Source organism: Hemicordylus capensis, chromosome 4 (assembly GCF_027244095.1).
Source record: "Hemicordylus capensis ecotype Gifberg chromosome 4, rHemCap1.1.pri, whole genome shotgun sequence".
In the NCBI taxonomy this organism is placed as follows: domain Eukaryota; kingdom Metazoa; phylum Chordata; class Lepidosauria; order Squamata; family Cordylidae; genus Hemicordylus; species Hemicordylus capensis.
Genome location: NC_069660.1, coordinates 114468412 through 114493659, shown reverse-complemented (window position 1 = coordinate 114493659; position 25248 = coordinate 114468412). Strand labels below are relative to the sequence as shown.

Genomic DNA, 25248 nt, shown 5'->3' with positions numbered 1-25248 from the left:
CTGCATCAGCCACCCACATGACTACTGGCTCCATCATGGAGCTAGTAAGGGCAGTGGGGCATTCTGGGGAGATGTCGGAGGCCAGGAGGATTGTTGGAGCCTCCAAGGTTTCCTCATGAGTCACTGTGGCACAGTGGCACAGCACGGCATCTGACAAACAGGGGAACGGGGCTAGCAAAGAGCTCGCTCCACTAACCTCGTTTAACGGGAAGGGAAGTTAGTGGGGTTTGCTGCCGGGAACTGCGCAGCTCCCGTGGCAGAACACAACCACAGGAAAGTGGGCTGGGCTCCCTTAGCCCTCTTTCCTGCAGTCATGGGAATAGCAGTATGTAACAAATGAGAGAGAGAGAGAGAGAGACTGAATCAATTATGTATGTATGTATGTATGTATTACATTATATACTACCCCATCCTAACAGGTCTGGGTGGTACACAACAATAAAAATAAAACCCACAAATCAATCCTTTTTAAAAACAATCATTACAGAACAATGTAAAAACAGCATACAGCCATTAACAATTAAAACATTTAAAACAGTTTAAAAACCCTGGAAGGCCAGGCCAATCAGATAGGTTTTAATGGCTCTCCTGAAAGCCAACAATGAACTCCAACTACAGATTTCTGTAGCTTATTACTTGCAGGGAGCGTTATTTTAAATGTGTTTGTCTATTTGAAAAGTCACATTCCCTCACACCCATAGGACCTATTCACATGTTATGTTCAACACACATACAATCTGTGTACAGTGAATGCACGTTCATATCTGTGCACATGCACAATTACACACATTATGTTGAATGCACATATAGCAGTAAACCTCCTATCTGTACCCTGCATTTCAGGGACCTGTTTCCAAACCCATTTTAAAAATGAACACATACACAGTCATTCACACAAAAACATTTATATGTGTACAGACATCAGATTACAACATGATGTCTGAATAGGGCTATAGTGATATAGCCTCCAGAATGCGATATAATATATAGAACAGTTGGTTTATGGCTTAATGCCTGAAGGGAAGATATGTACAAACACTCAAATAGACAAGTACTTTAGATTAGAATTTGCAGTTTCCTCACTTCTTGCACTGAGTTAATCTCACCTCTTGTTATGGCAGCAGCTGTATGCAGATACAATTCTCCACCTGGCTGCTCAGCTGGGCCTATTCCTGCTACTCAAAATTCAGTAGGCATATGACAAATTGCAAGGTTTATCACTTGGTAGTAAAAGGCATTTTGATAACTATTTCTCCATAAGTTATAAAGAGATAATGACTTGGATCCAAAGGTGCAGATGAGTCCAGTTTTCTCTGTGCTTCCCTTCCTGCTGCAGTCTACCCATATTACATGTTCCAGCACTCAAGAGCAGACTTTGGGTCGCTGCAGGAACACTGCCATAGCTAGTGGCCGGTGGACCTGTCTTCAGGCCCCCCTGGTGTGTGGTCCTCCTGCCATGGCATGCACATGGTAGCACACATGACCTTTCCCTGGTCACGCATGCGCATGACCTTCCTTCCTGTGACACACATGAGGCCTTCCTCTCATGGCAAGCGCACAACCTCCCCAGCTGCTCACCCGCTGTCTGCTGCTGCAGTTGCTGGAAGAAGGAAGGAAAGGGGTGGAAGGAGGAAGGTACTGGAAACAAGCAGGCGGAAGAGAAATAACAAGCAGGCAGAAGTTGAGGGAGGCAGCAGACTAGAGGCAGGGAACAAGTGTGCGAAGATGTGGGAGGGGAAAGAACAGCTGTCAGACCTTTCAGAAGGGGGACGGGGGAGGGGGAGGCTGAGAGGCCCCTAGGGCTGCACTGGCCCATGTTCAAGGGACACTATTGAAGACGGGCAGCTCTGCCTCTGTGCAGGAGGTTGCAGAGGGAAGAGCAGGAAAACCCCCTTCCACTCCCCATTCTATGAGTGAATTTTTCCATGAGCAAAACTCCACTTATAGAAGTTGTGATCCAATCCCTTGTATCTCCAATCCCTTGGAGGCACTGATAACATCTAGACTACCTAGTCATGACTAAACACCATTGAAATAAATGAGACAGGTTAGTCATTACTAGCTTACATAGTAACATAGGAAGCCGCCATACTGAGTCAGACCATTGGTTTATCTAGCTCAGTATTGTCCTCACGGACTGGCAGCAGCTTCTCCAAGGTTGCAGGTAGGAAACTCTCTCAGCCCTATATTGGAGATGCCAAGGGGAAACTTGGAACTAGGGATATGCACGGAACTGGTTCGGAGGCTCTTTATGGGCCTCTGAACTGGTTCAAATGGTGGCTAGTTCTGCCGGTTCGATGGCAGGGGGTTGCAGATTTTAGGGCGGGGGAGGATGCACTCTCCCTCCACCACGTTTCCCCCGCTGGCACACGGTTCCTTAAACATTCCCCAGGGCAGCAGCATACCCCCCTGCCGCCCCCTTCGCTACGTTTACCCGAACTACCCAGATGTAGTGGGTGCACCTGAGCACGTATGGACGTCACGTGCAGACACCTGATGTGTGCGCTCATGAGCACAACGTGCACGCACAAGCACATGTCATGCACAGGTACATCCGCTACTTCCAGGAACTTCCAGTAAACGTAGCAAAGGGGGAGGCAGGGAGGTATTCTAACGCCCCAGGGGATGTTTAAGGAACCAAGCGTCATCGGGGGAAATGCGGTGTGTGGGGGGTAAGTGCATCCTCCCCCGCCCTTAAAGCTGCACACACACACACCACCATCAAACTGGCCCCCAAGGGTTCTGTGCAGATGCCTACTTGGAACCTTCTGCTCTTCCCAGAGTGGCTCCATCCTCTGAGGGAAATATTTTACAGTGCTCACAATTCTAGTCTCCTTTTCATATGGAACCAGGGTGGAGCCTGCTTAGCTAAGGGGACAAGTCATGCTTGCTACCACAAGACCAGCTCCCAAAGTTGCTTCAATTGCAATGAGAAATGTTCAAGACTAATTTAGTCTGCATGTTGCTCACATATCGTGCAAACTGTGTAAACAGGGTGGACACGATATTTGGTCACCATGTTAAGCCTTTCCATTGTGTTATTTTAATCCAGTAGAGAACTTGTATATCATTTCCTCATAGTGTAAAAGGCCCTGTGGTGCCCACATTCATGTCATTGTGTGAAACAATGGAATTGATTGTGATCACTTCATGTGTGATTTTAAATGAAAATATTGGGGATTGGGTCCTAGCTCACAGTAGAGCTTTCTACATAGAACGTCAGGCATTGCCATTTAGAACTCTGAAAGACCCTTGTCTAAAGCCCTCGAGAGTCACTGCCAGTCAGTGTAGACTATAATAGGCTAGATAGGTCTAGCCAATGGTCTGACAGTATAAGGCAACTTCATATTTTCATAATATACGTTTATTTTGCTCAATTAAAAAGAATGAAACATGTTCATTGAGATCATTTAAGTTGTTCGGCTAGGCACAGATGTTTCTTGTAAAACATGCTGTAGAGCTCCTTGAGCATATTTTATATATTAAAAATGAATACTGAGTGCTTTGGGAATTGCCCTCCAAAATGATGAGTTTGCTCAATGCCCCTTGACAGAATTCTGGCACACAACCAATAAGGCAAAGATGTCAGAAGCCTGAAATGAAACTTTCAGAACATGAAATGAAACTTCCCCTTCGTTTTATACACTAATGTGTGCACACAGGAACTGCCTGAACAAACTGTGCAGTACATGGAAGGATGCAAGTGTCTTCTCATCTTTACTGGTAAAAGGGAACCTCAAATGTTAATATGCACACATGCAAATCAAACTGTTTGTCTAGAAAAAAATTATTCTATGAGCATCTAAGCTGCCTTATGAAGTCAGACTGTTAGCTCTCAGTGGGTCTGCCCAGAGACCAAGTAAAGTAAAGTTGTGCTGTCGAGTCGGTGTTGACTCCTGGTGATCACATGGCCCTGTGGTTGTCTTTGGTAGAATACAGTTGGGTTTTACCATTGTCATATCCCGTGCAGTATGAGATTATGCCTTTCAGCATCTTCCTATATCTCTGCTGCCTGTTTCCCATAGTCTGGGAATAGATGCCTTTTAAAGCCCTGCTGACTGGATCTATTCTAACTGAAGATTTTTACATTCTAAATATCCATTCTAACTGGAGATGTTGGTGACTGAACCTTGAACTTGTGATGCCCTGCCCCTGAACTTTGTCTATTTCTGAATTATAGAGTCCACCTACGATTTTATTGTTTCTTTAATTTCACTTTGTTTGAGAAGTATGGTGTGTTAAAAGGGGAAATAACAGAGTGTACATTTTAAAATTTAAAAAGGCACTGCCTTTCTTTGCAGCTGCACAAAAGTCTCCACATCTTTCTTGAGAATCCTGATGCATTTCATCAGGAGACTGAAATAATGTTATATGACCAGGGAATCAATTAAACCTCAAAAACTGAATCATTTATACTAAGGTGTGATCTTTCGGCAACTCTGAATGTTAAATTTACACTCTCTTGAGGAGGGGGAAATCTAACACCTTTTATGCAGATGAAGCGCAGAAATAATAAAGCAGATCAATAGGACCCAGGCATTATTATTTGTCTTAAGCATTTGCTCAGTCTTGCCTAGCAGTGTCAGTTTCTGGGGAACCTTGTAAGGAACGTCTTTACAACATGGAGAGAATAAGGAGGCAAATGGGCAGTGACAGCTGACTAATGTAGTGTCTGATTGCTTTTCCACATGTCAGTGATAAAATCCATAATGTTCCTTTAGCTTCCATGAGGGGAAATATAATCCAGGCTTGTGAGGCCTGATGTATTCAACAGCAGAGAGATTATGCTTGGCAAGTGTATTATAATGAGCCAACAGATGACATCTAGTTTATAGAAGCGTAACCACAAGGCTCAGGAGTTAAATGCTCCTACGATCACTCACAAGACCAGGAAGAGCATCTTAGGTGTGGGAGTCTCAGAGAGACAGAAGGGGCTGGAAGTGTGCATGTCTGCTCATGCATGCATGCAGAAAAAAGGAACATGTTTTAGAGATTCCGAATTACAAATGGTGGCTGACACAGAGGCTTTGAATACTATGGTACATGTCATGGTGAATGGTAACAAGCACATTGCTCCAGAGCGTGCATGGTATACCCAAAGTATGCATGCAGTGCTGATAGAAAAAGTGCCCTAGTTAAAGGCCACTTTCATGTTGTAGAGACACCCAGTACAAAATTCACACACACACACACACACACACACACACACAGCCTTTTATCATGGAAGAGTGGCACAAATCAATTTTTTGACTGTGTAGTTGGAGACTCCAAGGGAAAGAGTTGTGGTATGCATGGACAAGGCAGTGGAGTGGAATCAGGAATATTAATAGTTTAATGAAATAGATATTATGTACAGAGAGGCAAGTGCAGACTGCTTTTCAGTGCTCTTGCTGCTGGCTGTTTGTTAGCTGTGGACTGGAATACAGATAACTAAAGCCCCATTCAAAATCTGGCCTGGATCAAGGAATGGTTTAACCAAAAACACCACAGTAGTCTGCTAAGGAATGGAGCAGGCAAGAAACCAGCCATGCAGTGTGCCTGTTTGCACATGCAGCTGCAAAAGGGTAACAACATCAACAAATATTTATATACGGTTTTTCAACAAGAGTTGCCAAAGCGGTATACATAGAGAAATAATAAATGAATGAATGAATGAATGAATGAATGAATGAGCTGGCTCCCTGTCCTCAAAGGGATCACAATCTTAAAAGAGTGTTGGCCCCAGTGTTCCCTGGTCACAAGATCCCCAGATGCTGTTGGCTACAACTGCCATCCTCCCCAGCTACAATGGCATTTGGCTGGGGTTTATGGGAACTGTGATCAACAACAACTGAGAATACCTGGTACAGGGAACACTGGTTGGCAGTCTCACCTGTTACTGGTTTTTTCTTTCCACCCTTCAATGTGCTTGTCTTTTATTTTTCAGAAGCTTTTTCCTAGCATGTAGATGTCGTGATGGGAAAAGCTTCGCCTGCACAATTTCTACCTATCAGGCAGCTATTATAGGTACAGGAACCCTGCTAGAAAAATAAGCAGCCCTCCTTGTTTTGAACAGTAGTCACACAGCTTGTGTGTATGTTTCAAAATCTTTTTCCCCAGTCATGCCCATTTCTATTAAAAGCCTGTATTTGTCAAAGGTTTATGACTGAGCCATAAAGTGCTCTCTTAGCAAAGAGCTGACTTTTACAGAAGGTCTCTACCTGGAAATGATATTTGATTTAACCACATTAGTTAAGTATCTATTTGTCTTCTTAACATGCCACATGGAATAGACTAAAAGAGTAAGCTTCTGTTCAATACATCTCAGCATTTGCTGGCCTTTCCAGTGGAAAACCTTATAGACTTAGCCCTGACCACACAGAAATGCATGGAGGTTTAGTCATTGATATCAGTGGAGTAAGGGTTCTTGTTATGCTCTGATCTGCTCACTGCTTACTAGTAAAAGGGAGGTTGTTTTATGGTTTTGAATGAATCAGTGGAGTAAGGTTTCTCATTATGGCCCCAGTCCACGCACTGCTCACTAGTAAAAGGTAGGGTGTTTTAGGGTTTTGAATAAATAGGTTCAGTTCCCAAATATAGTATTCTTAATGAAAAATCCAGATCTCATAGCATCTTTATAATGCCATCTAATGCAGGTCTCATATCTTTAAAATGCTAGTGGAATATTTCAAGCATGCATAGAGGTCTTCTCAGTAGTGACACATTGGTCTGGAAGGGATACAAGTTCAACTACAAGGATAGGTTTGCATGCAGCAAATCCAAGTCTAGGGAGCTCCATTACCTTCCCAAAGGTGAACATATTTTGTATCTACTGTAAGCTCTATAAAATGGATCAGGCTTGCATGGCAGAGATGTTGGGATATGTGATTCAGAACATCATCACACCCCTGGCCTTGTGCTGGGGGCAGAGCAGACTTTGAAAGGCACAAAGCTCCAGGTGGGATTGGTGGAGGTGTTTGGCTGGGAGCATGGCCTTGCTGTCCATGGTACCTCCCTGCAGAGCATCTCATTTGGTGGCAGAGTGACTTCTCTCCTTCACACCCCATGGCTCAGAATAAGCTCTGCTTTTTGTCCTTTGCTGGGTCAGGAAGGGATTTTTAAATCTCCATTCAGCCATGAAACTTTCTGGGTGACTCTGAGCCAGTCACCTCTCTCTCAGCATAACCCACTTCACAGGGTTGTTGTGAGGAGAAACCTAAGGATGTAGTACACTGATCTGGGCTCCTTGGAGGAAGAGTGGGATAGAAAATGTAAATAAAAAATAAAATAAAATGATGAGGCCAGATACAAGAATGGATTTAAAACTGGGCACTGAAAAAAAATCCAGGGCAGGACTTTACTAAAACAAACTAATTATAACAAACAGGCATTTTCTGCAAAGGAAAATTGAGGCAAAATACCCAAGCAATAGCCTCCAGGAAGCTTTGCATATGGGGCTTTTAAAGCCCATTAACTCACATCTCTTCAATGGAGAGAGTGCATTCACACATCGTCCAAATTTACCCCAAAGTCCCTGCGAGTTATTGGGAGCAGTTCACACACAATTCAGGTTTTTCACAGTGTGTTAGAGTGTAGCCCGATTTATGTCCGGCATAAAAAAATCCACTCTGTGTTGGTTTTTTGGGACAACTTCAAGTTTGCAATAAAGCCTCCCAGTAAACTCACGGTAAAGCCTGTTGTGTGTAACTGTCCCAGGCAGAGAGTCAAATAAATAGTGGTTAACTAAGTAGAGAAAGATTGCCAATGCAAGGCTGAACAGCCTGATTCCCTTGATTGAATCAACTGCTTTAGAAAGCACACATAAATGAATGAATGGATAAACTAACACTCACATCCCCAAAACAGAACTAATACAAACTAGTAAGCTGTCCCACAGTTTTTCCACCCAAGAGAAAAAACAAACAGAACTATCCCAGTGAGGGCAGCCTCTCCTCCACTCAAAAGAATGAAAAAGGACCCCCCCCACACACACACACAGCCACCCCCAAAGGAGCGACCAGACAAAAACCCCAGGATGTCCAGGAAGGGCAGGTGGGAGGGTGCAATTGCTTCCTCCCAACAAGTGCACTGAATGAGAATGGCTCACCTACTATATATACCCAATTTCCCCACCTCTTGCAAAACTCGCGAGAGGTGGAATTGAAAGATCATATACGGATGCAAATCATCCCACCAGTGCATTCATAGTGGTAAGGTGGAATTCTGTCCACTTTAGTTAGGCCACAACTGACAGAGTGAGTGCAGGCAGGGCACAGGAGTAGAACTGACTGGTGTGCACCCTTGGGCAAGTTTTAGCAAAGGGAGGAGTCATCAATTTGGCCCTCAATGCTTGACAGCATGAGGGCTATACTTTGGGGCGACTATGAACTAGTGTTACCATATTTTAGCTTTCCAAATCTGGGTGCCTAATTTGCATATTATGTTAAATTGGCTTGAAATAATTTTTGAGCAGAATAGTGACTGCACATTTTGCTCCATAACTCCAATACTACAAGGGCTAGAGGGTGTGTGTGTGTGTGTGTGTGTGTGTGTGTGTGTGTGTGTGTGTGAGATGCTTGAAATCCAGATGATACCTGAAATTCTGGGACGTATGGCAACTCTGCTATGAACCTCAAAGATTGAATGGTTTAAGAATTGAGGTCTCCCAAATTGTCTTGATCCCTCTTTGGGTTGGTAAGGATGAGCAGGGATTCAAATTTGTCATATCCTCTCTTCTGAGCCAGGTTTAAGCATTACACCCTGCTAACTGAGCAAAAAGGCACCTTTCTAAACTGGTTATTCTCTTTATTTAGCAAGAGGAGAGCAAATGGCCCTATCCATCCCCAGCACAGCATCCCTCCAGTGGCTGTAGCTGGGGTCTCTCTTATATTTCATTTTAGCCCTTTGGGGACAGGGAGCCATTTTATTTATTTATTCATTCATATCTGTGTAAACCGCTTTGGGAACTTTTGCTGAAAAGCAGTATATAAATATTTGTGGTATATAAATATTCATCATCATAGTCATCGTATTACCCAAACAGGTTAGGGAGAAGACCTCCAACCTGAGTGTAGTACTCACAGTGCTTGGGGAGCAATAGTTACCCCAATACAGTTAACTAGGACTGATTGTATTAATCATGTTGTGACCTTTTCACCCACATTTATTTGCCCATGTTATCATTGCCTCATGACTTTCTTGATGTGGAGGCCATTAACATATCCAATGTTTATATCTCTTATGTGTATTACTTTGCTATTTTATTTAGGCCACCATGCATGTTTGCACAAATGATTGCAATATAAAATGACCCTCCACTTTGACAGGACTGCTACATTCATCAATTAATTGTACTAATACATTTATTACAGTTTTCTCTTTCAAACAAAGAATTGGTCCTAATTTTTTAAAAATCCCTGCAAAGGAACAATCCACTGCTTAACTGATTGACACTGTTACTTCTGCTTGATGGAAGGAGTGTTGAGCCCCCAGTATAGTTGCAAGTTCAGAATTACGACACTCTCCATGGCACCCCCATGGTCATATGCACCCCAACAGCCAAAGAAACCCAGAAGTACTGGTACTCTGACCCTGCGTGTCCTCCCCTCCACTACACCCTGCAAAGTTCACTATGGCCTTTCCAAGGAGGGAATACACAAAAGTGATGGAGCATTTGAGGGTTAGGGAAGCAATTTACCACCACCAGCACAACAGCAGTAATGGGGGTGTAGCTACAATTGAACAGGGGGGAATGTCCCTAGGCTCCTGAGGGAAGACGGCACACCAACTGGATAACAGCTTGCTTTTTGGTCTCCCCCTAGCACCTGTATGGAGAATCAGGGGGGAATCAGAGGCCCATCTTCACTTTTTATCCTAGGGCCCACTCCAAGCTTGCTGCATCCCTGGTAGTAATCCTTTTTCTTTTTCAACTGAAAAATGGTGTCATCTTTGCATGCAGTTCAACACTGATCCTCGTTCTGCTGGTCGCTGCTGGCTGCTATATTCTCTTTTTGTAAATTCACTGAGCAAGTTTCATTCATCAGTGTATTCTGGGAAAGAAAATGGTGACCAGCAGCTGCCAAGAGAAGAAGGAGCATAGTACCACTGCTGCAGTCACTGACTGGAGAGAGGATACCATTTCTCAGGACAAGAAAGGATCACTGTGATTTGATTGCTGCTGGTAAACCACTCTCTGGACCTCATTTTTTGGTCACTTTTGTGAGTGCCCCCTGCCAGCATGTAACCTCTACATTTTCACTGCCTATAAATGTGGTGAAAATGAAGGAGTTTCTGGAAAGGGCTACTGGAAAGGGAAGAATGATGGACAAGAAGCTGGGTGTTGACTGTAAGGACCTAGAAAGATCCTGCTTCTTGTGTACTCTGCTGTCAGTTTTGGGAATTTAACAGGACAGTAATTAATGGGCAACGACCTGGCTGGCTGTTATAAATAGGTATAGTCACATGTTTGGCACTGATAAAGTGAAACTATTCTTATTAGAGATGAGCAAACCCTTGTTAATTAGGGAGGGGTGTGCACAAAACTGGAAAACCCAGTTCGGTTCAAGCAGAACCAGACTCAAATTGAACTGGATCCAGTCCGTTTTTGTGCATGCTAGAACCGGGCCCAGCCCGGCTCGAGTCCGAACCGGTTTGGGCCTGGCTCGTGGGGGAACGGGGGATGGGAAAAACATTAATGCACAAAATGGAGGACTTATCACATTGAAGGGCCTCAGGAGTGCTGCCACAACCACAAGGGGGGAGTTTCTCCTGATGTTCCCCCTCCCCCCACCAGTCTCCCCCCAGTCTCAAATGGGCTATTCCAAGCTTCTCTGCACTGGTGGTGGCCATTTTGGAGGCCGCTGTGCACGGTCACTGGCCATTTGCATGGCTGGGTCATGATCTGGCCATGCAGAAGGCCAGTGTTCATGCGCAGTGGGGTCCAAAATGACCACCGTCGGTGCAGAGAGGCTTGGAACAGGCTGGAAATGGCCAGAAGTGGGTCTTTGAGACCGGGGGAGGCTGGTGGGGGGACATCAGGAGACTCAGCAGCAGCTGCAGCAGCACCCCCCGAGGCCCTGCAATGTCAGTAAGTCCACCATTTTTTCATGTTTTATTTTAAACCTGAACCGGCCTTGGACCAGCCCTCAAGCCGGCTCATACCTCCCTATAATGAGGTTTGGAAGAACAAATTATTGGAAAGTAGCTTGCCTCCAGTTCCAGCTCTGTTTGAATCTTCTTGTGCCCCCACTGAGGTAATCAGGAGCACAAAAGGATCTGACCTGATCTCTTCCACAACCTTCAACATTATTTTAAAATGATTTTAAAACTGGTTTTAATTTGTTCTAATGAATACTTTATTTTTTAAAATCTGTTTTTATATTTGTGAACCTCCTAAAGCCATCTGGGTGAGGCAATATAAAAATGCCATAAATAAATAAACACCCACTCCCTCCCTTCTCTACTTCCCTTTCCCATAGCACCAGAAGAAGCAGAAAAATGGAGAGATAGAGTCAGGAAGACCTGTCCTCCCTGATGTAGTCATCCTAACATGCCAGATGCACCCGCACTTCTGCCATCTGTCACTAGTGCTGGAAAGATTATAATTACTGGCACTCCTTACATGGCAGACTGTTGTGACTGTATCAGACATTGAGGAGGGCAGGGGAACAGAAATGTGTATCTCACCACCACCTCATTGTCATCAGATTTTATTAGTCCATTGACCATAAAAACAAAGCACAAGAAAGAAAAAGGACACAGTTTGACAAAAAGAGCAAAACACTGAGGTTGTTCACACAACCACAAGGGGGTAGGCTGAGGGAACTGCAGGAGCCTATCTGCTTCCCCCCAGATGACCAAACCCTGCACACCCAAAGAAGCACTGATAGGGAGTGTGGAGGAAGAAAACCAGGCCACCAAGTATCCCACAATGCACCACATGAGCAGTGTGGTGCACTGGGAAAGCTCCATGCTGCCTGGCCACTCCTCACTCCAATTTTATGAACAAGATGGCTGCTGGAAATGCAGGAGCAGCTGCCAGCAGCTGGGGTGTGCACTTGTGCTCCTTCCTCACTGTAAGCCTGGGTTTGGAATCAGGGCTATCAGCGGGAGGAGCAGCGGGATCGGGAGCAAACCTGGGGCTTTTCACAACCAGCCCTACTGGGACTTACTAGTAACGACCTTCCTAGATTACTAAAACGTCATTAAGGATTTAGTATTAATAGCAAGATTTTGAAATTTAGGTACTCTCAAGTGGCTTTCAAAGGTCAAAGCAACACATGAGCAAATGTTCATTGGATCTCCCAGGCAGTGATCAACAGTGACAACTTCAAACTCTCCTTCGCACCCTGGTAAAAATGACAATAAAGAAATATATGAGAGAGACATTCAATCTCACCTGACCACAGGGGCATGATCCTTGTGCCCTGGAATGTGCTTTTCTGTTCTCCTGCTGCTACTGCTCCTCAACCACAAGAAAGCAAAGTAGGTGAGAGTAGCTTGGAGGGTGGGTGGCAGGGAGTCAAGGCTTCAAATTCTTTCCAGTTAATTTCAGAAAGTTGTTAAAATAATTAACAGGAAATTTATCTATGCAGTACTTCTAGCTACTCTCAACATTTAATCTGATAATTAAAATCATTGATTAAAATTGTTAGATTAAATTTTGAGAATATATGGAAGTACTGCAGAGAGAATTTTCCTGTTAGTTATTTTCACTACTTCCTGAAATCAGCAATTTTCAGAAAACCACCTGAAAATATTCACTTCAAAAAATCCTGTTTGATATTATAGCTTGTCCTGCCAGCTGTTGATTGTTCCTTTTTGGATTAGTCACATGGATGATCCCAACCTATCAGTGGGAATTTACATGGTAAACAAAATTACATTATGAAACCAATTAGGTGGTCACTGAGTGCAAGTCAAGAAAACTGACAGTGGATTATATCCTGAGTATTGTTGTGTGCATGCTTCTAGCGATGCTAGTGGAAGCTAGAGTTGTGCGAGCCAGCTTGGAATCGAGCTGGCTTGAGGTTCAGCCAGTTTGGTTCGAAGGCTGGAGCTTGAGCTGAACTGACCATTCAAAGAACATGGCCAGTCCGAATGCAAATTGAGCCAAACCTGGTTTGATACAAACTGGCTTGAAGGTGGCTTAATGGCTTGAACCACTATTTTATGCAGGGCTAGTAGCAGTGGCCATTTTGTGACACTATGTGTCACTCTCAGAGATTGGCCAAGCTGCCACTGGCCAGATCTGTCTGTTTGGCATGCCAGTTGTGCCATTCAGTTACAATGGTCACCCCATTTGCCAGGACAGAAGGGATGACAGAGGGTGCAGCAAAGGAAGGGGTCTCAAATATTGTTTAAAGGTCACCCTCTGGCCTTGCAAAGTCACTTTTTCTCAAGCTTCCTAGATTGGAGAGCTGCTGCTGCTGCTACCTGGGTTTGTGGAGTCTCTGATCTTCACAGAGCATTTCTGCCGGCCTACCTGCCTGCCTTATTGGACTGCCATTGGATTTATTGGATGGCTGCCTTATGGGATTTATTTATTAATTTTTTGCTTGCGGGATTTTTTTCTTCACTGGCTGGGCTGTTTCTTTTTTTAAAAAAAAGCAGTGTGCCTGCCTGGCTCCTGCCCTTCTCTGCCCAGTCTTTGGCCATTTAAACAACAACAACAACAAAAAAAAAAACTTTATTTTTTAATTTTCAGTTTAATTTCCCTCTTTGCTGGCTGCTGCTTTTAATTTTCATTTTGAAAACACAGCTGTGCCTGGGTCCAGATTAACTGGTGCCCAGCCACCAGCCAGCCCAGCTCCCCATCTGTGTGGCCTGCTGGGCCCAGGCCGGGCCCTTGGAGCTGCTGCAGTTTCTATTTCTTTTTCTTTTTTTAACTACAGGGGCTTGATAGTCAGAGAAAGGCTTTTTCACTCTCATATGAACATATTCTTTCATTTTTCTATTCTATTCTATTTTTTGGCTCTTTGCATCTTTTTAACGTTTACATTGGTTATTTTCCTTTTCTTAGGGGGAGGCTGCTCTGCTGGCCACCAACATCTGGTTTCCTTCCCCTGGTGTGTGTGAGTGGGTGCTGCTCTGCTAGGCCTGCAGCCTCTGGTTAGCCTCCACTCCAACTGAAGTGGACAACAGAGGGTCAGTGGAACAATTTGTTTAACCCATTTCACCCATAGATATGGGATTTAAATAGAGCCTTCCTGGTTTGGGGTGCTATTGTTGTTGCTGCTGCTCCTGATGCCTTTTTTTTCTCCAAAGGTGCATAGTGTACTGTCATGTTGCTGTTGTGTAGTTGCTGTACTATACTTGTAGTGTGTTAGGTCAGTGTAGGTGTGAGAGGGTGCTAGGTTTTGTTTTTAAATTTAAAGGCCCAAGGGGAGGTTAAGGATGGCTGACACTCGCTGTGTCCAGAGCAAAACTCAGAGCTGAGTGGCAGTCAGAGGGCGGAGTACCCAAATGCTGGTGGGGGTAGAGGGCAAGAAGGTTGGAGGGCTGACACAACTACCACTCCCCAAGTCTTCACCCCATTAACCTTGCATGCCAGTAGGCTGGAGGGGGGCAGGGGAGAACCTGGTCACCAAGGCAGAAGCCTACCCTGCTTTCCTCCACACCAGCGGGCTTGGGTATTTACCCAAGCCTGCCAGCACTGAGGAAAACAGAAAGAGCAGAAACATGGAGCAAAAGTAGGAAACAGAAAGGTTGTGTGGGGTGGGGAGGAAGAAGGCAGAAAGCAAAAAAGCCAGGCAAAAAGCAAGGAGAAACTCAGAGAGCAGAAAGGAAGGGCAAAAGACAGAAAGGAGAAAGCAGGGATTGCATTTCCCCTCCCAACAAATAAACAAGCTAGTAAAAGATCTGACTTACCAGCAGCCAGGGAATCCTCCAGAGCAGGGAGCTTCCTCCGGCCTCTCCTCCCCTGCCTACCACTTCCTCTTTTGGTCTTACTGTCTGGAACAGCTGCTACCCATGGTGCTTCTGCCAATCTGATTCCTCCTGGCAGTGCCCCCAGAAAAAAGGGCAACATGTATTAGAATATATTCCCTGAAGCAACCAGGAAGTGCCTTTTAACCCATTATTTCAGTTCTTCCTGGGGGAAGTTCCAGGAGGAGCCCCCTAGGCTCCTGGAGTGGCAGCTGTTCCAGCCAGTAAGTTGTGCCCTTGACTAGCACTGATAAGGGGCATGCACCAGTTTTGCTGAAGCAGGCGACACTCCTGGTCAAGCAATGCCCAAGGCATTGGACAGTAAACATCCTGGTCAAACAGACCCACATCTCGTGACCTGTATCATAGGCAAGATGATGGCTCTGGATGACTAGCCATTTCGGATGCTGGAGAAAGCCAGTTTCTCCAGTTGCTCACTCCTGACTAAAGCTGTCCAAGCCAATTTTATACCTCTCTGCTACTTTCTGACTCTAAGCCTGCCATTACATACAGTGCTGCCAGGTTTCGTGTGGCGGCGATCGGCATCTGCTGGAGGCTGATGGACTGCGAGCCCCCTTAGTCATAATCCGATTTCTGGTGACTAGACTTTGTATTTGCCCTCATCTCCTTTTACTTTTAATTTTATTGTTGCATTTTTATTACTGTCTTTTATAATTTTAACTTTTATTGCTATTATTGCTTCTTGTAATGTCTTGCCCACTTTTATCACCATTTTATGTTATTACCATTACCATTTTATGCTTTCTTATAATAGAAACAGTATTATGCTCTTTTAATCATTTATATTTTTGTGCTCTTTTATAACAGAAATAGTCCCATTATATCTTTCTTATTCTTAGTAGTTTTAGTTCTATTATTATTAATGTGTATGTAAGTAATCATTTCATCTTAATCTGTTTTTAAATCACAATTAGTCTAATTTTAGCCCTTCTATGTATCATATTTGCAATCACCTTTATTCTCCCATACTTTCAACAGACAAATTTTAACTTGTATAACTTTATGCTGGTCTCTGACGGTAAGAAAGGTTGATTGATTGATTGATTGAATCCTGACTAAGGATCCCCTCAAGGACCACCTTCAGTGGTCCCCTCCCTGTACAGTGCAGGGAGCTCGTTTCGGGCATGGTGGAAGCAGCAGGGCCCGGCACCAGCATACATTTCACAGATGATCTGTGGAACAGCATCAGTAGTATGCATGCTGCTTTCCTTTCCCTTACTGCTCACTGTTGAAGGCTGGAGAGAGAGGTCACATCCACTGCTGCTGTCACAATGGCCAGCCCCTCTCCTGCAATAAGGCACAGGCGGGCCATGCTGCATATGGAGGAGATGGATGTGGTGCACATAGCAGATAAACTGGAGAACATGATTGTATGCCAGATCGAGGAATAGTCTGCCGGGAGGCCCAACTTCAAGCGGGGATTCATTGTCATTGACAGTGGCTCCAACACAGCGTGGAAGCTCATTCATCTGAGATGGTCTCGGCATTCGAGTCCTTCCTGTTTGCAACAAAGAGCCTGTGTGCCGAGACAACACCTCTGAGCCAGGCCTTGCTGTCCGCACTTCTCCTTGAGAAGCTGATGAGTGAGCTCCAGGCCTTGCTGACCACTAGGGACAGTAGAGCCCTGGCAGGTTGGCTGAGTACTGGGGTAGTGGAGAGGCACATCAAGAAATTGGGTGACGAAGAGGAGCATTTTTGGCTTTTCTTTGTGACCCAACTTTGTGACCCGTGTGGACAACCTGTCTGGGTGGAGGGACATCCAGGTTGAGGGAGTTAGAGAGGAAGAGCAGAGGAGGCTCAGTAACCAGGAGGGTGCTGATGTGACCAAGTGTATGTTCCACACCCAGCAGCAGTGCAGGCCATCCCTCTCCCCACCTTCCCAGTCCAGAGGCAGCCACTCGTTGGTGCCACCCAGTGGTTCAAGCGGGGGTGCCTTGGCAACTTTCCAGGGGTGTGAGAGGCTCCACCGTCCAGGCCCTGTAGTGGTGCTGAGCAGATAATTCTGCAGTACCTGCAGGAGCTGTTGGAGGAAGACCTGGGGATGGATCTTCTCCAGTTCTTGGCACCATATCGCCAAGTCTGGCCGGACTTAGCAGTCATTGCAGGATGTCTCCTTTCATGCCCACCAACCAGTGTCCAGAGCAAGAAGGTGTTCTACATGGCTGGGGATGTGGTCACAGATCCCATCACTCATGCCTTGGTGGAGCAACTGCTTTTCTTCAAGGTTAACCTTCCCCTGCTGGGCTACCCCAAGCTGGAAGTGGAGGAAGAGTGAGTGACTCATGGTCACCCTCCTCACCTACCTTCAATACCACTTCAGAGCAGGTCACCCTACCCTCACCCTGGAAAAAGCACATGGTCAGTCTGTTACTAGTGCTGTTCATGCATCCCACTTGTACCACCCATGATACTGATCAACTGGTGTCCCTGCCCAGCAGCACTCAGGGGCTGTGGCATTACACAAACTCTAGGAGCCAGGCTTCATATATTGTAAATAGTTAAGGTTTTCATAATGCTATCTATAGTTGCTTTGCTTCCTTCCTATTAGTTCTAGCGCCCACACTCATACACGCATGCACCATACATGCACATACCGCCAGTGATGAGTCAGTGGTCTGGTGCCACCATATGTCTGAGATCCTTGCAATGCAGGCTTTCAGCAAAGCTGTGGTGGCCCTGCCAATCTGAGGCAGATTTAAAAAATAAAATAAAATAATAGCATGCACAAAGTGAAGAAACAATACTTCTCAGTAGGTGCATTATTTTAAACGTTTTTAAAACATTTGTGTGTGCATTTAAATGCTTGCTTTGCATGCTGTGTGTTTTTTCAAATGAATAATCCTCCTTTTTAAATGAATAATCCCTATTATTCCCTATGGCGGCGGGGGGGGGGGAAACCACTCAAATAGAATTCCTTAAAAATCACCTGAGTGCCCTAATGTGGACAAGCTCACATTAGTAAAAGAGTAGCAAATGTGCTCCATCAACTTTGGTTAGTCCAAGATATTGTATCCTGTTTTTGAAGATGGTTTTTTAAAAAACAGGATTATTTGATGCTCCTAGGTGGGGGTGGTTTGACTCCCCATTATTCATTTTGGCAAACACTTTAGAACCAGCTCAAACATGGTTTGAGTACGAGCTGAACCATGAGTTAGCTCAATCGAACCAGTCCTCGAGCCAGGGCACCTGGTTTAAGGCCGGTTCTAACTTGAACCAAATCACTTAAACCGGTTCCGTGCACATCTCTAGTGGAAGCGTGGGCACTTCTGCACAAAAGCACAACTAAAGGTCATGTTTCCACAGTAACGGAGTATGTCTGGAGCACAGGGAGACTGCCTAAATGAGTCACGCTCTTGCACAAGAGCATCCCCGTTTCGGAAGTGCTAGGACTAGTGTGAGAGCTAGTGCTGCATGCATGCTGTTGTTAAAGCACACACACGGCATTAATCAGGATGTCAGCCACTGAGGGAAATTAGATAAAGTAATATGTTCACAAAGAGTACTGAAAAACCACCGCAAAGTAGTGGCACTTTTTAGCACTGCAATGTTCTCGAGAAAGTAGTTTCACCTCAGCTCTAGAATATAGTCCCTCATGAAGCCAGTAAGACATTCATATTAAATCATACGGCCCAGTCTTATGCATATTTACTCATAGTTAAGCCTTCCCATATGAAATGAAGCTTTCTTCTCAATAAATGTATATAGGAATGCAGCCTAAGTGTACCAATTATCTCTACATACTGGCCACTCTCACTATCCATTCCTTAACTCAAAGAAGAAAGTTTTTACTTTCTATTCACTGAAAATCAATGAGAAATAAATAACACATGTTGGCTAGCATTCATTTTAGCTTCATTCTAAACAAGAGGCAGAGGGAAAAGGTCTGTTTGCATATGTAACCTTTGTTCCACATGAAAATAATCTAACAGCATCCATTAAATTTTTTCTTATTACTGACAACTAAGGATAGCTTTTAAATCCATAAGATTCCATCTTTTCCCCACAAATCAAGCCCCATGGATGTTAATTGTTGATGTAAAATAAGCAGCAGCTCCCAGCGGTTTTCCCCATTTACCTCATTAAGCTCTGTGTTGACTGCAGAGTCATTAAGAAAATCTGTATCTGATACCAGTTTTCCTCAGGTGCAGGTAATTGTAGGCATTTTTAGATGATCTCTCTTTCTCTCTCATTGCACCTGTGCTGTGTGAACAGCCAGGAAGAGCTCTGTGAGTATTTGTTTCTTTATGCAAGATTGACGAACACATTTTATATCCTTTTAAAAAAGCATCACTTAAGAATTTGCTTTGCTTAAAGTTAAGCATCTGTTGGTGTGCAGTGCTAGACAGAAATATGTGAATGTGGGCCAAATGGTTTTTTGGAACTAAAGGCATGAATCTTATTTCCATATATGTTGTAATCTTATTTGGACTGCTAGTTCATTCTTTTACTAGGTCTTATGGTGCATTATGATAGAAAAAATACTGTAAATCACTAAATACAAATTAGATCGAATGCAAATTATGGTAAACCTTAGGGCACAAGTGACACACCTGCAGCATGAATGCTACATTGTGGCACTCCTGAACATTAGCTGGATGATTTGTTGGCTTGACTATGGGAACATTGGAGTCAGTCTCTCATGCTTTTGATTGGATTTGAAATGTAGTACACTTTGTCCAAAGATACAGGCTGTCATTGACTTAGGTAGGTTCCATTATCCTAGGAAATGGGACCATAGTACTGAGGTAGGGCATCTGCCTTGCACACAGGACCCAGGTTCAATCCAGGGATGTAAGGCCAATTGAGACAGGGGGCATGACTGCAGCAGGACTGCTTCTGCTGTCTGGGAGTCACCAGCCACATCCCCCATAACCTTCTGCACTGGTTGGTTCACTGGCTGTGATCCCAGAGTTGGCCCCACCCCAGTGTGACTGGTCCCTTTAAGACAAGTCTGTTCTCACTGGGATCTGTGCAGCCCTGTGCCATTGAGCTGAAACAGCCCGACCAGCTTCGTGGTAGGCCATCAGGCCACACTGGCACAAAACAGGTTGGCACGATGAAGTTTGCCCATTGGGCCTGGTGATGGTGAAAAAGAAGGCAGGCAGGAGAGCAGAAGTGGGGGACACTGGGGGTCCCCATCCTTAAAGCTTGCTTCAGTGCTGCCGCCAAGCTTACTATGCTCCCAATGCAATACTAGGCATCTCCAGGTGGGGCTAGGAAGGATTCCTGCCTGAAACCTGGAAGAGCCATTGCTAGTCAGATGGATCCATCACTACTGAGCTAGATACAGTAGTGCTCTGATTTGGTAAAAGGAAGCTTCCTATGTTCCTATTAAGATTAATTCAAGCAATCAAAAGCCATTCTTTATTATTCTTGCAATGTTTCTGAATGATCCTCTGATGCAAGTTTGGTGAATTTCTCAGTGAACAGTTCCCTGCCTCTGGGTAGCCCTCAACAACTTGATTCAAATGATGTAAATATTCCATAAAATTAAACCAGGGGATAGATATGGAGCACCTAGTGCTGGAGCACTGATGCTAAGTCAGTGTGGACTTGTCCAGTGTCTGACTAGAAGACCCCTTGGAACCCTGCTGAAGTCTCTCTCTGGTTTCTAAAGGAAGAACATGATCTGAACATAAGAAAATCCATAATTAGTGCTATTGAGACAGATCACTGTGGAAAATAGTGGGGAAAGCCATTCCCAAGTTATTTAGTCATTTTAAGAATGGGATAGACTTTGGTTGTTCTTTCTCTATCTAAGGTTTAGTTTCTGTTTCTCTCAAATCAGTTTTTAACCTGTCATACTTAGCTGCCAAACAAGAACACTTATTAAGTCTAATGACCGTGTTTCATTTAAAGACTATGAAATAAAAGTATTCCTAGTTTTAGTTGCATCACTTTGAAGAAGGAAAAAAACCCATCCGTATTTAAAACACGTGAGCTCAAGAAAGGTCCCAAGGGGAGAAGAGTATTCAAAATGTTGAAGAAATAATAGCAGTCTATCGATATTCTCCAGTGTTTTCTCTGTGGTGCTACCTACTTCTACAAATAGGTATAACTTTTAGCATAATATGTCACATTGAAATGCTTGCTCTGCCTGCTGATCTGAATGTATAAAATGCATGAGGTAGTAATTTTGTATTTTTCCATAAGTATTGCTTTTATGTGAAGCAGAGGAGAACATTATACCTTTTCATTCTACATATTTCACTGGTGCTGTGCAGTGTTCTCTTTCTAGTCTTTTATCCATGTGAAGACAGTTAATTATATTGTTTGATACAATTGAACTCTTTAATACAAATTATTATTGTGTAATGTGAGCATATATTTGAGCATACCTTCATTGGATTGAACTCACTTCTCAAATCCAAACTCAGTCCTATATAAGGGAATAAACCAATTTCACAACAATTCAATATTCTGAATCCAGAAGTCATGATATGGGTGTAATTTATACTCTTGTATATTTCTGAAGTAGGACTGATTGATACATGAATACATGCACTTAACATAACATTTGATGGTTCAAATATGTGAACTGGCTCAGTTAGGAAGCTTTGTGTTTGTGGTGATATGAAAGCTTGGTTTTGGGTGCCTAAACTGTGGTCACGTGCAAACTATCACTTGCTTCAGTTACCAACCAAGGAATTCAGATACAGTTGTGATGATAATCTGAAGAGAGGATTAGCACACCAACAGAACAGCTGTGCCCAGCTCTATATTTCCTGTAACTTCTATGTGACCACATAATAATGTCATGATAGTAGATGTGATCACAAAGGTATCATTATTATATTAACTGTCTGGTTTTGCTGGATCTCAGATTGACAAAGGCAAAACTTGGGTTCCTGCCTCCCTGCCTTCCTTGAGTTGTGGTTTGCTTTGTGTTGTGGCATTGGACAGTGGCATCTCATCTCATCTCTCTCTCTCATACTTTCATGGTAATTGCTGTGATATGAGCTCCATGTCTGATATTTGAGAGGAATTTGTACTTCACTCACTGCTCTTCTCTGAAATCTGCATTCTACATTGCAAGTAAAATAAAATAAAATAAATATTTATTTATTTTATATTTATAATATAAATATTTATTTTAAAATAAAATAAAAATTTAAAATTTAAAAATTTAAAAAATTTTAAGGTTTTAATTCGTGGTTGATTTTAAATTGTTAAATTGTTTTAAGTTTTTGTATATATTTTAACTTGTTTTATACTATTGTTAACCGCCCAGAGATGAAGGTTTGGGGCGGTGTACAAATGTAATGTGCTCTAGTTTAGCTTATGGCTATGCTTGCTGCTAAGGATGCTGCTGTCGCAGCTGTTAGAATGCTAGGAATTAAGGAGTCATAATTGTGTGAGAGAGAGCAGCTAGTGCCAACGATGCTACTGCAGCTCAGGCATTGTGGCTGGCAGTGGATTCTGGGTCAGCTGTCCTTTTTTGACCATCTTTGGGCTGTGTGTTGGGCAAAATGTGTTCTGTATTGGGAGGGACTATGTTTTTGTTTTGGGGTTTTTTAAAAGAAAAAATTTATATCCTGCTCTTCCTCCAAGGAGCCCAGAGCAGTGTACTACATACTTAAGTTTCTCCTCGCAACAACCCTGTGAAGTAGGTTAGGCTGAGAGAGAAGTGACTGGCTCAGAGTCACCCAACAAGTATTTGGCTGAATGGAGATTTGAACTTGGGTCTCCTCTTGGGAATTGGATCACCCCATTGTTCCCTGTGGGGAAATTACATATTATTTATTTATTTATTTAGCAAATTTTTGAATTGATTTGTTGAACTGGCCAGGAGAGGCCGGATGATCAAATGAGTCAATTTGAATCTTTGCTATTCAATTTGAGGTCCAATCGAATAGCAAAAAACAATTCATGCACACCTCTAAATGGAAGGGCAGCAGCCAATTCCAAGTGGAAAACTTCCAGTGCAGGCCTGCATTGCCCAAGAGTCTGCGCTATAAATCAGTTTACTCTGTTTTTAATTTGTGTTTTAAATTGTGTGCACCACCTAGATATGCACATAATAATAATAACTAATAGTAATAAATCATCCAACACAAAGTTATTACATAGTAGTAAATCATCCAACACAGTTATCTTAGAGACAACCTTCTTCTGCACGATCCCCCCTGTACGTTAAGGTCATCTGAGGAGGTCCATCTTCAATTACCACCAACATGTCTGGTGGCAATTCAGAGGTAGGGATGTGCGAACCGGTTCGAATTTGAACCAGTTTGAATTCGAAATGAACCAGCAATGAGGTTCGAGCTGGAGGTCTGAATTCAAACCGAACCAGGGGGTGGTTCGATTCGAACTGGTTCAAACGAGTTCAGACCTCCAAAAGTGGGTGGGGTGGTAGCTGGCACCCATGGCTACCTACCACCCAAACCCCAAAGCAATCGGACACTTGTATGATTTTTTAAATGAATTTTTGAAAATTATTTTTATTTTTTCCTCATAGGGTATAATGGGACCCGAACCAGCCCATATCCCCTATTGTGGAGCACCTAGGGGCACAAAGGTGGGGTGGATGGTAGACAGACAGGGGTTCCTACTACCCACAAAACCCCAAGGCAATTGGACACTCCTCTGATTATTGGTGAATTTTTAAAGTATTTTTGAATTCCTCATAGGGAATAATGAGGATTGCAGAAAATGTATAGCTTCACGTCAGGGGGAAAGGGGTGTCCTAGAGCAGCGTGTGGTAATTCCCAGGGTGGGCAAATAAGCTATCAGAATTATTTGAAAGAATTGGGCAAAGGGCTGATTTTTAAGTGATTTTTGACGTTTATGTGTCTTTAAGGTTAGCAGATGAGAGTGGATTCATGGTTTGTCATTGAAAATCTAATATGCTACCAAAGAATCTACACTCAGAACACCTCAGAAACAACAAAACCCAGTACCCCATGGGTTAGCAACCCATGGGGGTGGTTGGCACCCTCTTTGCACTAGACTACCACTAACTCTGGTCCACCCCAGCACCCCACAAGTGGCTTTAAGGTTTTTCTCCATAGAGAAGAATGGAGGTTTCAGCAGCCCCATAACTGCACTTGGGGAGTACTGGGGTGGCCCAGAGCGAGGGTGCCAACCACCCCCATGGGTTGCTAACCCATGGGGTACTGGGTTTTGTTGTTTCTGAGGTGTTCTGAGTGTAGATTCTTTGGTAGCATATTAGATTTTCAATGACAAACCATGAATCCACTCTCATTGCTAATCTTAAAGACACATAAACTTCAAAAATCACTTAAAAAGCAGCCTTTTGCCCAATTCCTTTCAAATAATTCTGATAGCTTCCTGGCCCTCCTTGGGCACTACCACCCACCACATTCTGCTCTTGGACACCCCTTTCCCCCCGACGTGAAGCTATACATTTGCTGACTCCTCTATGCTTCTTTATGGAAAAAAACCTTAAAGTCGCGTAAACTCCAAAAATCACTTAAAATGCAGCCTGTTGCCCAATTCCTTTCAAATAATTCTGATAGCTTCCTGGCCCCCCTTGGGCACTACCACCCACCACACTCCACTCTAGGACACCCCTTTCTCCCTGACATGAAGCTATACTTTTGCTGCAATCATCATTATTCTCTATGAGGAATCCAAAAATAATTTTAAAATTCACCAATAATCAGAGGAGTGTCCGATTAACTTGGAACTTTGTGGGTGGTAGGCACCCCTCGCTGTATACCACCCACCCCACATTTGTGCCCCAAGGTTCTCCACAATAGGGGATATGGGCTGGTTCAGGTCCCATTATACCCTATGAGAAAAATAATTAAAATATTTCAAATATTCATAAAAAATCATAGGGGTGTCCAATTGCTTCGGGGTTTTCATGGTTGTTGTCAGCCATGGGTGCTCCACTATAGGGAATAATGGGATGGTTCGAGTCCCATTATACCCTATGAGAAAAAAATAATAATTCAATAATTCATTTTAAAAAATCGTATGTGTCCGATTGCTTTGGGGTTTGGGTGGCAGGTACCCTTGGGTGACAGCTACCACCCTACCCATTTTTGGATGTCCTAACCAGTTCTAACCAGTTCAAATTCGAACCGAACCAGGGGGAGGTTCGAGCAAAACTAAAACCGAACCACCCCCTCCTGGTTCGAACCTGGTTCGAATTTGAACTGAACCGGGCAAACCACATCCCTACTCAGAGGCGGACTTTCTCTGTAGCTGCTCCTGGGCTGTGGAATCCATAATCTGAGTTCATTATTGGCCTTCAGGATAGCCCTTAGGACCTATCTGTTTGGCCTGGCCTTCCAGGGTTTTTAAATTGTTTTGATAATGGTTTTATGTTGTGTTTACAGGTTTTGATTTTAATAG

General features: G+C 43.7%; 1 long non-coding RNA gene across 1 annotated transcript in view; it reads right to left on the bottom strand.

Annotated features, from left to right (window-relative positions):
- The window catches only part of LOC128323971 (uncharacterized), a 67748-nt gene extending 52739 nt beyond the window's left edge, over window positions 1-15009 (bottom strand). The window contains exon 1 of the long non-coding RNA XR_008306557.1: window positions 14848-15009. This is a non-coding gene — a long non-coding RNA (uncharacterized LOC128323971). The remainder of the gene's footprint in view (window positions 1-14847) is intronic.
- Between the last annotated feature and the right edge of the window lie 10239 nt (window positions 15010-25248).